We start from the raw sequence: 14,297 nt of genomic DNA on the forward strand, positions 1-14,297 counted from the left end.
CATTTTTAAATGGGTATCCAAGATTATATGCACACACACGGGTTGGACCCACGCAACTCTTTTATGTCACTGTGGCAGCTTCTGTCTCTAGATAAGCAAGCTGGAAAAATATATTTATTCACAGGAGAGGGGTTGCGTATGAGCTTTCACATGTCAAACAGGAACCCTCCAGGAGAGCCCTGCTGCATGTGGAAGGACATTTCAGTTTCCAGTCTCTTCTAGCCGTTGCTCTGTCTGCTGATTCTGCAATTACAAGATTATGTGTGGTCTATGATTAAGAAACCTTATTTAGGAAACCTTAACCTTGGCAACGGTTCTGGGACTACCAACTCAGTTCAGTTATAAAATACCATTTCTAAGATTTTACTTTCAACTAATGAAGATGGAAACAAAAACACGCAATGCATTTTTGTTTTAATAAATACATGTATAAAATTTGTTCTTTTAATAATATTGATTAGTGATGATTGCTTGGATAAGATTAGATAGGTTTAATTGACTTCTTTTATAGCATAGCAGCTGTAGAGAGCTACTGACCTCTGAAGTCTGCATAAGATTTAACTCAAAGTCTTTCAAGGCTACCTGGAAAATAAAGAGATTCTTCAGTCAGTATCACCAAATATCCTTTTAAGTGTACAGCTGTTTTAACAAAAGGAATGGTACTCTGTGTCCCGGCAAAGTGCTAGTGACTTGTACTTTCACTTGTGAAATCCTGCACTCCTGACAGGACAGGGCTGCCAGCGTCCACTAGTGATGCTTGCCAAGAGTTGGCTCTGATAAGATACAGGTAAGTATGTCCCTGTTTTACAGATGGGTAAACTGATAGACAATACATGAGTTGGCTACAGACATACAGCTAGTCAGGGGCAGGAACGGGGAGCTTCAAATTTTCTCTATGCTACTGTAACTGCCAGATCACTTTCCCACCTCCAGGGGTGAAGCGTTTTGCTTATCGCAGTCATTCTGATTCATATCGGTACTGCTGCGCACTGCCAGGGTTTCACATTTCACACATGCCTGCTACAAAAACAGCTTTCTGCCTTTATTTATATTGGCAAAAATAAAGGTCTATTTCATTCCCATGAAATCCCTTTCTAAACATTCTTATCCTTAACATATTGCTTATTTCTACTTCCTTTCAGTTTGCATTCCCATAGGGTGTCTAAGCCTTGACAATACGGAGGCAAAGATGTGATGGACAATTCTAAACAGATTAGAAAGATTTCACGAAGACAGCAGTTTAAATATGATCTAGAGGGGAGCTTTGGGTTTAACTTGGCCTGTGCAGTACATACATAGTTGTTCACCGCCCACATGAGATTTCTCGGAGACCTTAGAGCATGACAGCTGAGAAGCACCACCTTCTTGAATTCCGTGCTGAGCATGACCTCAGAATGCCTGGGAAGTACTTGAGAGCTGCAATTCACAAGTCCCTCTTGGATGCAACAAACACAAGCATTTATTCCTAGGTGTAATATCTCTGAAAGAGATATAACTGGGGGGAAAAGGAGTTGGGTGTGTTTTTATACAGGAAGGTCCTTTTCCCAAAACTGGAAGAAAGGCACATGGCCCGAGTGCTGGCTGTGCCTAAGGCAAGATCCCAACTCACCCACAGCCCTTCATGCCTGAGGCAGAGGTTCCCCTCCGTGGCTGAGAAGAAGAGCACATCTCTTCCTGGGAAGCCAAGAGGGAAAGCGGTGGGTGGGCTGCCTGCCTCTCAGGAGTGGTGTCAGGAGCAGCTGTGCCGAGGGATGTTGCTTCTCTGCACAGAGGAGGTGGGAGCAGAGCAGGTGATGGGGTGGCCAGCCCAGTGGAGCTGGCAGAGGAGCAGCAGCAGGGACAGCAGGCAGCTTCAGAGGCTCATCACCAGCTCCAAAGGGGCTGGGAATCCTGGCTATGTGTTTTAGTTTTCTCTCTTTGCTGCTCCTTGCTAAGTGAGCAAGTTAGTGCATGTTACAATCACATCCTCTTTTTGTCATACAAACACAGCCAGATCAAATTATTCAAGTACTCAGCTGCTGCATGCAAGAGGAGACTCCAAACACGGGTCATATGATGTGAAAACAATTGCTGCAATAAGTGGGAGCTCCTTATTTTTGGGATTAATTTTTGTAGGTTATTTGCCAAATTTCTCTGTGCAAGGCATGGAGTCTTTTTGATATTAATTCTCGTCACCTAAGAAATGAAAGCCATATTAAAAAAAAAAAAAAAAAAGGAATGTCTTTTTACCTAAGAAGCAGCAAAACATTAACTGATCTAAGTTTAACTGATCTAAGGATCAGACGAACCGGCAGGAAAGAGACAATAAACTATGAAGGTCCCCTCGTGGCTGGAATTAAAATTACATTTCCAAGTCATGCCTGCACAAAGTACCCCCGACTATTCAGCTACCTCACATACATAAACCGAAGAGAGGGAGACAACACACCTCAGTTACAGCCAGATTCCACTGCCCCCTGGGAAAAATGGTTGCAAGTGTTTGAGATCATGAGGTGATAGCACCGTGACAGTGAGAAAAGACACAAAGGACGAGGCTGGAGGGGAGGAAGGAGTGTGCACAGCACAGTCAACAAATGACTCACAGTGGTCTGCTGGTGTATAGAGCACAGGGTTACTCTATAAGGAAGGATAGGGAAGTACTCTGGGAAGAAACAGCTACACAAGAGGTGAAGATTACAACAGAGGGAAAACTTGGGAGAAAAAATATTTTTCTCCCACATCTGCACCAGCTCATGCTGCAGGCAGTTGCTGTTCTTCACCAAGAAAGAGGAAGAGAAAGGCCTTTTAGTCTCACTTCCCTCTCACTACTTTCATCCCTCACATTCTTACCGCTGGCCTGGGGGCCAACATATCCAGGGAATAAAATAAAATGGGGAAGGAGAAAGGGCCCCAGGTATAGTATTCATGATGGGAAACCTGTGCTGAAAGGAGCAACCAGGTAGCAGCATCACTGGCTGCAGGTTGTTGGTTTGGCATGTGAATTGTGTGCTCCCTCCTCAAAGTCCCCGTAGATCCGCAGAAGAGCATCTGAGATTCTCTCATGGTTTCTGCTTATGTTTTCCCTGTTCTTGCCTTAAATAGAGGATTTATCTTCCACAGCTGGCATTTTAGCAGAAAATCCACACAAAAATGTTGTAACAAAATAAAAGGAATTCTTGCTGTCGTGTTTGAGATGATTACACGTAACACTCCCTAACAAACATGTTCCTCTTAGTGCCCTGTGAACTGATTGTGAGAACTTCAGAATGAAGGTTTGATTTAAAGACAATTACTTCAGTGAAGCCACTTCTTAGCTTTACACTTCCAGTAAGCACAGTTGTTATTTTTGACCAGCCTTTTGTAACCCCTCAGAACACTAGGATGTATTTGCCTGTATTTGTAGTGACACTTACATCAAATTTTGTGGATTTACTCCTGGTTTATAACAGTGTAAAGAAGAGGGGGGTATGTTTCATTGTGAATACAGACAGACTGTTTCAAGAAGTTTAATTTCACCTGTTCATCCTGCAATCCGTGGGCGTGCTTAAAGAACAAATCATAGTTCTTCCCTGTCATTAAAAGACATCTCAGCAAAAGGCTATTCCACTTCCAAGACATTTAAAGGAATAAACTGTTGTGGTGGTTTGGCCCTGGCTGGATGCCGGGTGCCCACCAAAGCTGCTCTGTCATTCCCCCTCCTCAACTATACAGGGAAGAGAAAATATAATGGAAGGCCATGGGTTGAGATAAAGCCAGGGAGAGATCACTCACCAATTACCATCATGAGCAAAATGGACTAAACTTGGAGAAATTAATTGAACTTGGAGAATTAATTGAATTAATCCTGCAAGTCCAATTAATTTCTCCAAATTGGACTAGGACAACAAGAAGTAAAACAAAACCTAAAAATTACCTTTCGCCACACCTTCCTTCTTCCTGGGCTTTATTTTTTTCTCAATTCTTTACCTTCTCCCCATCAGAGATGCAGAGAGATGGGAATGGGGGTTATGGTCACTTCCTCACATGGTTTCTGCCACTGCTTCCTCCTCAGGGGGAAGACTCCTTCCCATATTCTAGTGTGGGGTCTCTCCCACAGGAGTCCTCCACCAAATTCTTCAACATGAGACCTTCCCATGGACCACAGTTCTTCACAGACTGCTCCAGCATGGGTCTCTTTCCATGGGGTGCCACTCTTCAGGAACAAGCTGCTCCAGCACGGGTCCACCACAGGGTCACAGGTCCAACCAGCAAACCTGCTCCAGCATGGGCTCCCCTCTCCATAGGTCCACGAGTCTTTCCAGGAGGCTCCTTCAGCCTGGGCTTCCCACCAGGTCACAGCCTCCTTTGGGCATCCACCTGCTCCAGCATGGGGTCCTCCAGGGCTGCAGGAGGATCTCTGGACCCCCGTTGATGTCCATGGGCTGCAGGGACACAGCTGCCTCACCATGGTCTGCACCACGGGCTGCAGGGGAATCTCAGCTTCAGTTCCTGGAGCACCTCCTGCCCCTCCTTCTGCACTGACCTTGGTGTCTGTCCAGTTGTTTCTCTCACACATTCTCAGTTCTCTCTTCTCTGGCCACAAGTACTTCTGTGCAATAACACTTCTTTCCCTTCCTGAATGTGTTATCCCAGAAGCACTTCTGCCATCACTGCCCAGCCCAGGCTCAGCCAACAGCAGGTCTGTCTTGGAGCTGGCTGGCGTTGGCTCCATCAGACACAGAGAAAGCTTCTGGCATCTTCACAAAGAAGCCACACCTGTAGCCCCCATGTATTGCAAACCCAATACAATTATAAAAACCTCAGTAGATTATGGAAAAAAAAACCCCTGAGAGTCTGAAATAACTAGATTTTAATGAAGATTAAAGCTAAATATAGTATTTTCCTTAGAAACCATCACTACTAGTATTTATTACAACTATATGGCATGGCAGCTGGATTGAAATAACCTTTTAATGAAGGGTGTTACTACATAAATGTGGTGAAAACTTATATCTCAGCAGTCACAGGCTTCTATTTCCCTTTGCAAGAGGGAAATTTCTAGAAAACTCTTAAAACTTAAAAAATTGTTCTTACTGAACAATTGGCTACCTGGAGGTTGGAAGTAGGGGAGCTTAGTACACTAAATATTTCTTTTCCCACAAAGTTTCCTTTCCCAGTTCGTTTGACAGTGCTGCACTAAGAATCAGGTGCATCCTGAAAAGTCATAGACACACTCTAGTGAGATTAATGATGCCACATGAGTGTATTTTTAAGAAAAAAGGTAAGCAGGAATAACTACTAAGCAATGAGCAAGTGGCTTTGTTTTAATGTAAGGGTCTGGTTTGTGCTTGTGTAAAATTGCTCAAAGTGGTTTGTAGAGGGGTTTTTAGGATCCAAAGTGCTCTTTGGCATGACCTAACTCCAAGTTAGTGCCAATGTGTCTTTTACAAAGATTACTTTTTCCTCTATATTCCCAGCAACTGTTGGCACACGTATTTGCCCAGCTTTGTGGAATAGACTACAGTATGAAGAAGAACTTGACAGAGATTTTTGTTCACAAGATTTGACTGTTTGCCTCTGAAATCAAATCAAATATAGAATAAAAATAGTAATACAAGAGAGTAAAAAGTAAAATAATTTTTTAAAATACTCAGGAAACCTTTTCTCTGCTGTTTTTGACATTTCTGTTTCCTAAAATCAAATATTTGCATGCTTTATATTTATTTGCCTGTGAGAAGTGCCTTCTTCACTTGAAGTCATAAGAACAGATTTTGTACTAATATAAGTATGTCCATGCTGTCCCAGTCTTGAAGATGTTTTTCACTACAGGTATCTGGAAATTTTTTAGGCAGAGAGTGTTGCAAAGGAGCGCATTCCATAATGACTTCCTCCAGTCAATCATGAACGTGTCTGGGAGCAGGGTGTCCTATGAAATTCACCAGAAGCAGAAGAAATGAAGTACAGGCCGAGAGGCAGCTCCCCAGCCCCGCAGGCAGCGCGGGCCGGGCCCGTTCAGCACCGCGGACAGCTCAGGGCCCCGCTCCCCGGGACCGCGCCGCGGCCGCTTCGGCACCGCCCCGGCCGAGCCTGAGCCCCGGCCCTCCGTGCGGGCTGCGGAGAGCTCGCTTCGGTAGCGCCAGGCACGGGAGGGCCATTGGTACCACAGCAGAGTTTAAAACCAGCCCCAAACCTAATGGTTGTACTCAGTTACGGTAGTAGTTCTGTCTTCAAAACAGGAAACCCGTATTTCGCCATCATTTTGAAACCCCTAACACCACTGTCACCAGTAATGCCTTTACAAGGTGTCTGATAAGGCTCTTAAACAGTGTCTTGGTTTTGTCTGGGCTAGAGTTAGTTTTCTTCCTAGTAACTGGTACAGTGCTGAGTTTTGGGTTTGGTTGTGAGAATAATGTTGACAACACACTGATGTTTTGGTTGTTGCTGCGTAGTGCTTACCCTAAGCCAAGGACTTCTCAGTTTCCCAGGCTCTGCCAGTGAGGAGGTGCACAAGCATCTGGGCAGGGGAGGAAACACAGCCAGGACAGCTGACCCGAACTGGCCAAAGGGATACTCCATACCACAGAACACCATACCCAGTATATAAACTGGAGGGAGTTGGTCAGGAGGTGTCTTTGTCTTTGCTGCTTCCACCCTTGCTAAGAGCACACAGAGTTCTCTTCAGTAACTAAACTGGGATTGTAGATCATCAGATTGGGTTTCCATCTGTTTCTCTTTCCAAGAGAGCAGATTGCTAGAAAAAAGACACTGAAAACAAGATGAATAAACCAACCATTCTTCCTTGTAAGGAACTACATTACTGTGAGTCAGGGGTAGCCAATCTTTCAGAAAATTCTTCTGATTCCTCTGACAGAATAAGTGGCACAGCAACAAAGCATTCCTCCAGCCTCCTGAACTCTAGGTGTTTTCCACTCTTTTGTCTTTTCCATGGGACTAGTTGCACAATTTGTCAACAGTGATAAACAAAGCAGCCCTACAGAAGTACCGGGGGAAAATACTCCATGCTTTTACTGGTATAAATAGCTATTAACATGACATTTAACATCAAGGAAAAAAATACAGCAAAATGAAGAAAAGTTGTCAAAGGTATTTTATTCATGCATCCAATGCATTGTTGCCTCAGGTAAGTACAATTTTGCAAGGCTGCCTGGTGACTACACAGGAAGCAAAGAAAAACACACATCCTCTTTGAAAATGCAAGGAGAAGACCTCTGCTTCCCTAACGGGGTTGTTATCAACCTGAGGAAATATTGTTTGGGTTTTGCTCTACAAAGCTGACAAGTGTAACTATTACTTAGTTACAATATTTACTAACTGGAACCTAATATTTTTGTAGAGTTTTTTCTCTGTATATCCGTTGGAGTAATAATGAACCCTATTTCTCTTATAATGTTATTAAAGTTCTTGCCAAAGAGCTTGAGAAATTGCTTCTGAGAGCATAAGCACCTTCAGAAATGGAAAGACTGGGCTGAGATGATACAGAGAGTACAACTGCAGTTTGTTTGTTGGATTTCATTTTCATTCTAGGAATTGCATTTCCACCATAGGCAGTTTTTTGTAATTGTCATGAAAACATTTTCACTTTGATACACACGCATATGGATTCCTGGAAAACAATGTTATTGCAGCTTTCATCCTGTTCGTCAGAACTTTGGCTGAAATGAATAATGGAGGTATTGAGTTGCCCATTACACAGATAATGCCTGGTGACAGGTTAAATGTTCATATATAACTATGTATCATACCTGTTTTTCATGTTGTCAAATGAAGATAAAACTCATAAAAAGATATTCAGAGAGATTGAATGGATAAACGTCTCCCTGAAACAATGACAGCAATTAATCACAGCACACAAAAGAAAATGCTTTTCTAAATATATTTAAGTGAATAATAACTGTCTTTGTAAGTAATTTTTATATAAAATTGAACCATAAAGTTCAGTTAGAGCTTAGTTATAAATTAAATCCATAATGACATATTTTTCTGCCCAGCTGCAGGCCAGAACAAGATTTTAAAGGATAGGCTCTCACCATGGAGGAAGCTAAGTGCAGTACAGAAACAAGAAGCTCTTGCTGGAACATTACAGTGTAACTTCCAGTGTCAGCAGCTGGTCGGTCCTCACGACCAAGCGAGTTAGGGAGGGAAGCTTGTGGCAAACCTGTGAAAAAACTACTGGGACAAGAAAGCCACTAGTGGCCAAGTTGAAACTGAATTCTTGTTCCAGGGAAAGGGGAAGATAATCAGAGAGAGAAGGGGAGAGAAGCAGAGGGACAGAAAGAACAGGCGTGAGAGTCTTGAGATTCTCGACAAGACTTCAGGAAAAAAAGAATTGAAACATAGCAGCCTCCAAGAATCTCTCTCCGGGCGAGCCTCCCTTGCGGAGCCCCTTTCGCCACCAGATGGCCCCATATGGACGCGGATAATTGGTTACTTGCTCCACAGACCGAGGGAGTTTCAACGTCTAATTTCCAAGGATGCTAGCTGTCAATAGGGAAACAAAACAAAACAGAACCAAACCCAAACGTCCAAAAGTCTGGTCTCGTGAGCCTGGAGAGTTTGAACAGTCCAGGTCCAAAAGCTTGGATTAGAATCCACATCCCAAGTCCTGGGATGTTTTTCATGGACTATCATGGTTCAGTCTTTAAATCATGATAAGTCACATATTCCTACAAGGGTTGGCCTTGAAATAACATTGAATTGACAATACAAATGGGAACTTAATAATATGTGACATACCTGGTTCATACTTTCAATCTACGTGGCATTTGTAAAGTCACGGGGTTGCACCAGCTTTGGCTGCTGCAGAAGAGCTGGAAACCACCTGGAACTGTAGAGAATTCAAAGAAGAGCAGTATAGATGAACAGAAATGAGACATTATCAGTGTGAAAAGCCTGAAAAATTGTCTTGCTTAGCTGCTTGAAAAAGAACTTTGTTGGCCACTTGCAGGCAGCAGCTGGCATTGTGGGCAGGGTCCTGAGTTAATGTTCCTAGCCAGAAGCTATCTTCAGGATAATGATCTGCTTATATTAATCTGAGTGCTTTTTCCCTGTGTTTGTTTCTTACCTGTGCTGTCTTTCTGAAACAGGATGGACCCAAAATTAATGGTTTAATATTCAGGTGTCAAGTGGATTCTCTCCAAAATTCATCACTCTTCTTTTCCATGCTTATTACAAGCTAAAAATCTTAAGGGTCTCTTTGACCATGCAGACACCCCTGAGGACAAATCTTAACAGATCTCTGAGGGTAAACAAAACTTAACCCTGCAGTGAATGATGGCCCCTCATGAGAGAGGGTTCCCTGTTGCTTTTGGTGTATGATTAACAGAGGCCTCTGAGACCTGATGTAAATGATCCCAAAAAGAGCTTTCTTCCTTATCCATTAAACCTATCTGAATGGAAGATGAGTTTATTTTTAAGGGGGAGAAATAACTTCAAAATATATTTATATTTATATTTATATTTATATTTATATTTATATTTATATTTATATTTATATTTATCTCAGCTTGTAGTAGGTAATATCTCACTGGAGGAGCAGGTGCTTGTAGAACTTTCTCACACAAAAAGCCTTCTTACAATAGTTGCAATACCTCCAGCAACATTCACCTGGCAACAACCTGTGCCTGAATAAGCCAGCATCTGAAGAACCTCTTTGGAGGCTCCCAACTGTGGGAGCTCAGCAGGAGTCCATACATGGAGTTCAGGTGAATACTGAAGAAGGGATCTGGGAAAAAATGGAGGACAATGCAATCAAGTGAGGTAGGAGTCAGGATATTAGTCATAGATTTGTAGGTAAGAGGCTCTCCCCCTAGTTCTGCTACACCACAGAAATATAAACTGGAGTATGCCCACCTGGCTTTGGGTACTCATGCTAAGTTCTGCTCTGAGCTCCACTGTGGTTGGACTGTTGTACCTTTGGTGGGACTCCACAAATGCTGCATAATCTTGTTAACAATGGCTTTACAGGCTGGGATGATGGCACTTTTTGAGAAAGCCCTTTCATCTTGCTAAGCTTTGGTACATCTCCAAAAGAAGCCATTATCAGGGTCCTGAAGATGTAAAGGAATTGTTCTTGTAGTGGTGAGCAAAGGTGAGGTGGAGATGGGTAGTGCTGAAACAATGTGGAGCCATTTCCTTTTCACAGACCTGATCCTGTGATGCATCACTCATTTTTGTTCTGCTGATTTATTTGGAATTTCAGTCTCAGTATACTGACTGACATTTATGATGACTTGAGCTTTTTCTATAAAAATAGTTCTTACTAGAAGCAGCATTTTAGCTGCCCCCTGTGTACATTTGATACCTGTCCAGACTTGCAAGAGGAAGTTCCTGAAATTTCAGACACTTCTGTCAGATAAATTCTCTGCCTATTTTGATTTTATTTGGTTTACATTGATTTATGTATGTCACTCAATTCAATAACTTTTTGTTTTATACTAAATCATGTCCTAATTTATAATTCTGGAAGGAAGGGAGGTAAGAACTGCTGTGACAGAGAGAAATCATGTCAGGCCTACAGCACAATCACGGAGCATTGGTGCCTTTTTCTTTTCCTGTTTCCTTTTCTTTTTCTACTTCTATGACAAACAAGCCAAAAAACCTGGTGATCATCAAGCTAAAAGCTTTTGACTTATCACTCTGAAGACAGAAATGGAATCACCTTCTAGCTGTGAGCAGTGAGCACTGCAGTTTGTCTGATGTGCAATGACTTGCACAGGTGGTGTTTCCTCTTCTTCCCATTGGTCAGAGACACTTCTGTGGAACAGCAAACACTTGAAGTTTCATTGCTCACACCTTTTATTCTGTTCACAGCTGTCCTGCTCTTTGAAATTCTCTGAGCAAGAAACCACTAATCACAGTTTACCTGTTAAGACTCACATTCAAAACTGTGTGAAAAATTAGGACTGCTTGCAGGCAGAATCATTGTTTTTAAAGTGGAGGAAACGTTCAAGGAACAACTGGTGACATGGTCTCCATTGCTGACATACACTGATCATCTGTTAGATCTGTTATGCTTCCATGAAGAAAGTATGATGTCAGGTTTGTGGATACCTATCCTGAAAGTGTGTGTGTGAATTTCCACGAGAATGGGAAAAGTCTCTTATTTTCTCTCTGCTGATAGATAGATTTGTGGGAAAGATGCAAGCTTGACTTTGCAGGATTTTTTCTTTCTCTTCCTTTTTCAACTTATTTGCATTTTTTCTTCAAACTGGAGCACACATTAATATTTGCTAATTCTTTCAATTCTTTAAAATTTCTGTGAGGCAGTCTTAATATTAATGTAGCAGATCAGAGGCAAGCAGCTTTGTATGGATTACTGTCTAATAGCGTGTGGCTTTTTTTTTATTTGCTAGAACAACTTTGGGTTGGGTTTGTTTTTTTAAACCAATGTTATTGAGAAGGATGAACAAAGAGATTAACATGTTAACTCGCTACAGTTTATTAAGGTAATCAGAAATGAACATAGACCATATCACAGGCATACAACAATAAATCAGAAGATGAATTATGGCACTCCCTCCCCCTTCAATTCCTCCCTGGGGCCTAAGCCTCACCACACTGCCTCCACCATTGCTCCCAACTGCAAGAATCCATTTTCCTCCCAGGAACACATCACCAAGAGTCAGCATCCAGAGGAAGTACATACCACTGGGGGCTATTCTCTGGGCAAAAGCCAGGAGGGAGCCCAGCTCAGCTTAGAGCCTTGTTCTGGACAGTGCACTTTCAGGGAAGACAGTACAGGAAACTTCTCTTAGATTCCATGAAGAGTTGTAATTTTCATCATAAAGTTTACAGGTGTCTTGCAGATCTTGTGGGCTGTCTAGGACAAGGTCCAGAGCCTTCATCAACTTTTATTATAATACAGTATCAAGAATGATTTTTTTTTTTTTTTCTCTTTTCCAACCCATTATTCTCATTTTATTACTGTTGGTAATCCACAACTTATACCTTTCTTTTATGATGCCGTGTCCTAAAGCTGTTGCTACATGAGCACACAGGCACACACATGTCCTCTGCAGCTTTTCTTTGTTCAGACCCACACCAGATAAACAGCATTATAGCAGCCAGTGACCTGAGGAACGTGCTACTTACAGTTCCCTATAGGCAAATGCCAAAACTCAAAGTCTGCTGTGAATAGTTACAGAGATTTTTCTGCTTTAATAGATACCCTTCTGCTACTGACTAGTGCTTGTGAAGAATAAATTAACCATCAGTTTTCTGTCACCACTGTAGGAACAGTATGTGAACCTCTGTGAAGGAGGAAATAAGAATAGAAAGCCACTCACATCTAACAGCAAGAAACTGGAGGGGGGTGATAACACTGAGTGCTGATAGCAAAGACACCCATCAAACTCTGTCAGTGTCACTTCTTCCGAGCTTTCCTAGGCTGCCTGAAGGTGTCAGAGTACTCATGTATTTTTAGATATACTTACGGCTTCAGATATAGCTCTGGAGGGATCTATCGTGTAGAAGTGAGTTATGAAGCAAATCTTATTCCCCTCTACCTCTGCATGATCTATCAAAAAAAGTAGAAGCATGTAGCTCTGGTTCAGGAAAAAGAGAGAGACTGCATCCTTCTGCATAGCCTTAACTTTGATGGGAGTCATTTCCAGCTTCCTCTGCCTAAGGAAAACTAACAAGTAAAAAAATGAAAAACCTACATGAACTACAGGGTTGCCAGGGTGGCATGAGCAATCCAGTATCGGGGAATAGTAGGGTTATGGGGACACCAAATATGGTGGTGGTGAGGGTAAGATCCAGAAACATGAATCATTCTGCATAAAATCATAAATTTTTTTTGTTTTTTAAATTGTTTTGCTGTTCTTGCTTGGTCTTCTCACTTTGGATCTCTCCTTGTGCCGAAGCTGCACAATTTATGAAATAGTCAGCCAGGCAAGACCTGCCAGATGCTAGTCCTGGCTTGTGTACAAGCTGCTGTCAAGGGGGAGAGAGAGCACTTCTTTCTAGGCCTTCTCCTGTCACCATGGCCTGATCACTGTCTCCAGCCGATGTCATATATCACTGCACCTTCCCACCGGAGCAGATAATCCCTGCATTCTACTCCCTGCGCTGGGAGGGCTCCTTAAAACCCCCATAACTTAAGTTCCATTGTGTCCATTTCTCATAGTCTCCTTTTCCCTCTCTCTCGGCCACGCTGCTGGCACCAAAGGCTGTACAGATTGGTGGCTACTGTGTGATTAACTTATTTTGTATCTGTTCTTTTCTGTGTGATGAGAAGCTGAGAGCCAGCTTTGGGTCCAAGACTAGCCTGCCAACCTTTATACATCTGCAGATTTGGCTGAGAAGAACTAAGTGCATTTGAGAGATTTTCAAGTTAGCTGCTGAGAGACCAACTGCCCCTTGAGGTGGTGCTAATAGTCACAATTAGTTCCTAAAATTCGTTACTGTTAATATGGTCACAAATTAATATTTGAACATAACTAGACAAGAGATTTCTTTTTTTTAAGGGACAAATCTCATGCTTAATATAATAGCAGTTATAGACCGCTCAGTGATCTAAAACCAAAGTCACCTAGGAATATAAGGAGTGGCTAATGGTTTGAGTTACCTCTCCCACGTTTCATTGTTCCCCTCACCATAAGTCCACAATTTATTTGCACTCATTCTCCTTTAAGGTGAGAAAGCCACAGGTAGAACAAATGTATTATGTAAGGTTACCCAGCTCCTCCCAAGTGCCATGTTCAGGCAAGTCCCAGAGGCTTGTGGATTCCAACGGCACAAATGGGAGAGCCCAAACATTGTCCCCACTGCACTGACAGGCCTGTCCTTTGACTGGGTGTTAAGTGCTTTTGGAGAATAAATGAGTCACCTTTCCAGTGAGATTTTAGATCATGCACCACAGTTGTACAGTTTAGAAGGTATCTCTAACTACTTCTCTATAAAAACCCAATGCATTTTTCAGACCTTCTGCTAAAATCAGACCATAATGCTTACAAAAGTGATGAAAATAATTTGGAAAGTCACCATGAATACCAGATCTGCTCACCAGAAGATTTTTAAGAGCTATAATGGAAACTTTGACAGGATTGCTGACAACTGTGCTACTTGAGGGATGAGGCTGATGGGCTCTGATGAGAGCCCTGCTAGATGGGAAGATATTCTGGCATTTAGGCTCTGTGTAATGCAGCTTCAAGCACCTGAAGCTATTTGCTCCTTTCCTACAGTAATCATGATCAAGGCTCTTGCAGACAGAGTGGTTTAACTCTCAACTAGATTATTTATTGCTTCTTATGTCTTTTTATAATTTAAAAAAATATTCATTGTGACATTCTTCTTCCTTCCCATGTCTCTTACCAATG

This window comes from Corvus hawaiiensis, chromosome 6 (assembly GCF_020740725.1).
Source record: "Corvus hawaiiensis isolate bCorHaw1 chromosome 6, bCorHaw1.pri.cur, whole genome shotgun sequence".
NCBI classification, from domain to species: Eukaryota; Metazoa; Chordata; class Aves; order Passeriformes; family Corvidae; genus Corvus; species Corvus hawaiiensis.